This window comes from Dendroctonus ponderosae, unplaced genomic scaffold (assembly GCF_020466585.1).
Source record: "Dendroctonus ponderosae isolate FM_Combo_2020 unplaced genomic scaffold, Dpon_F_20191213v2 Dpon_F_20191213_6, whole genome shotgun sequence".
NCBI lineage: Eukaryota > Metazoa > Arthropoda > Insecta > Coleoptera > Curculionidae > Dendroctonus > Dendroctonus ponderosae.
Window position 1 is genome coordinate 14,771,271 of NW_026018814.1, and position 3,705 is coordinate 14,774,975.

Genomic DNA, 3,705 nt, shown 5'->3' on the forward strand with positions numbered 1-3,705 from the left:
CGCACGTTTCCAGCTTGCTGGAAGCGATGCCGTCTCGTCTGGATCCCCAAGAAAGACGGCAATCCACGGCCCATTTCCATCCAGCCAACACTTGGGAAAATACTGGACATACTCATAAACAGACGGCTACAATACTTACTCGAGACGGAGGACAACTTAGGCAAACGACAGTACGGTTTCAGGGAAGGGAGAAGTACGATCGACGCAGTAGGACAACTGGTAGACAAAATACAGACAAACAAGAACAAGAGACTACACCAACAAATAGTCACGCTGGACCTTGCCAACGCTTTCAACTCGGCGTGGAAGCCATATATTATGGGAGAGTTGGCAAGGACGAACATTACGAACAAACTTAAGGGACTAATAGACAACTTCCTGACAGACAGACGGATACAGACCAAGGACGCAACTTACAACATGACGAAGGGCTGCCCACAAGGATCCAGCATAGGCCCAACACTCTGGCTGCTGGTGATGGAAGGGTGGTTCCGAACTATGGACCAAACAACGCAGAGATGGAAGGAGGAACAAGCGACTTTAAGGGACGTAGACATACAATATGTGGACGAACTGACATACATTCAGGCATTCGCGGATGACCAAGTGATTATTATCACGGGGGAATCCGCGAAAAGGATTGAAAACAAATGGACATACGTATGGGATGGGTGCAGGAAATGGGCAAGACAGACAGGGACGAAATACAATACAAAAAAGACGGAGGCTATGTTCATCGGCACCAAGAAGATCCGGCCGCCGACATTGAAAACAGACAATGACAAAATAGAACAAAACGACAACATTAAATACCTCGGAATCACAATCGCCGGACAACTAAACTTTGCCAGACACATACACAAGACGAGACACAAAGTAGAGGAGACAGCACTAAAACTCGGACACAAGATAAAGCGACTATGGGGGACAAACCAGACGACTCTGGTACGAATAGTGCAGAGAGCAATAAGACCGGCAGTGCTGTACGGTTCCGAGGTATGGGGACACAGGGCAGACGAGACAAAACAACGACAACAACTTGACGTTACAATGAGGACGGGCTTGCGCATAGCTTTCAAATCTTACAACACCACACCAACAGCCGCACTACAAGTGCTGGCTGGTACACCACCCTGGTGGATCGAAGCTATGCCAAGACACGACATATACAAGACCAGACGAGACATTGGACAGGGACACAAAATAAAACACAAAGACAGACCACACCCGAACATGGGACACCTACAACGCACAGACACACCATCACACCAACAAAAGACAACAAGAATAATACACACAGACGCCACCGTGAAGACGAACGGACGGACAGCAGTAGGAATACCCATTGAAGACGTTGACGACCACAAAGTACGAATAACGGACGAGACCAAAACACACAACGCAGAGACGTACGCGGCAATTAAAGCCATTTTAATAGCCAATACGAGACAATACACCAACATTACGATACTAACGGATAGACAAGAAACAGCACAGAACATCAACAGAGGAAAGACGACAACAAACTGAACTGAACTTACGGACGTGACAGAAGACACAACCAAATATAACACTAAGACAAACAAAGAATGGGCCAAGACGAGACTAAACATGACAATGGGCAGATAGCAGGACTATTGGGACTAAAGTGACAAAGGACGACAACTCTACGACATTTGCAGGACGGTGGGCCGAGATACAATTAGAACAACATTTAAGGGAACACAATTCGCGACAGGACATGGAAACATAAAACACTACTTACACAGATTCAAACTGACAGACAGCGCGACGTGTACATGTGGACCGGAAGACGAAACAATTGACCACATTAAGCATAACTGTACAGAGACCGACAGACAGCAAGCAAGACAACATATAAGGACTAAGTACGGCAACTACAACTTAACACTAAGACACCAGGACGGGAACAACGACGAGGACATACGTAAACTTAACGAATGGGCCGACCTAGTGATGCGGAAAGAGGAACTAGGTTAAGTAGATCATAGATAGAAATAAGGGTTAGCGTAGGGACAATGTACAGTTTTCGAATAGGATAAGGTCTTTTTCCCCTAATTTGGAGGGAGGAGGTTCAAGGAACGGAGAAAGGAGTTCCATTGGTGGTCGTTTCGCAGATAGTGGGTGTGCATAACACAAATGAACAAAGGGGGTATACCGAAAGGTAGATACCCGGACATTGTACCCATAACAACATGTGCCCCGTGTACCTAAGAAAGGCAAGATAATACCAACAAACGAACGTAAACTACGGAAGTAACCGTGACAGACAGACATGAAAATACTACAGATTAACGTAGACAGAGGGAAGGCAGCGACAGCACTATTAGACAAATATAAAACCGACCACGACATAGACATCGTCATGCTGCAAGAACCCTATACAACATACAGACCGACCAACAAAACAAAAAAAATTAACAACGGACGGAACTCAAAGACGGAAATATGGATAAAGGACAACATAGACTACACGATAATAACGGAACTTACGAACGACAACACAACGACAATACGAATAAACAACAAAGAGGGCAACACGTACATAACATCCATATACGACGAACCAGGGGGAAATAAAAACACGAGATTAGAGGAATACGACAGAAGACAGCGCGAACACACAACACAAATTAGACAACACCTACTATGCGGAGACATCAATGCACACAGTGACATATGGGGCGGCAATGTTAACGACAAACGCGGAGAGGACCTGATCAACTGGACTATAGACAACGGCTACACATTAGAAAACAAAAAATACGAACAACCTACATTTCAAGGACCGATGGGGAACCGCTACGTAGACATGACACTAGCAAAAAACTTACGCACTAAAAACTGGACGGTCAACGCAGACGAGACGCTCTCGGCCCACAAATACATAACATATGAAATAGACATTGAACACACGACAACCAAACGCAAAAGGACCACGTATGACTTTATCAATACAAACTGGACACGCTACGAGGACCAAATAAAACTACAAACCGACCACCTAGACTGGGACCGGAGTGTCGACGACAAAGCGGACAGCTTTGACAAGATCTGCAGTCAAGAGTGTCGTCGACACATTAGGACAAAGACGTTATGAGAAGGGGACGAGACAGGATGGTGGAACGAGACACTGGACAGGCAGAGAAAACAACTCAACAGGGAACGAAGGGAACTTTCAAGCAACAACAGACGACGACGAAAGCGACGCAAGGAAACGACAATACAGAGAACACCGACGGGAGTACAAAAAGCTCATCAACCAAACGAGACAGCGGACTTACGACCAAGACATCACGGACACACTGAAGGACGCCACCTGGCACAAAGCCTGGAACATACTGGCGGTGAAAAAACATACAGACATAAACAAAACGATACGGAAGGACGACGGAACATACACCGAGACAGAGGAGGACAAACAAGAATACCTTGTGCGGAAATATTTCCCACAGGACGCACCAGAGGACGACAGTGAGGATATGCGGGAAATAAGAACGACGAAACACGAATACAACAGGACACCGAACCAACAATAACGATGACAGAAATACACAACATTGTGAATGGACTACAAAAACACAAAGCGACCGGAACAGACAAAATACCCAACGAGGCGGCGGGACACATACTGAACGCAACGGACGACAAACTGGCGCGACTTTACAACAGGTGTCTGGACGA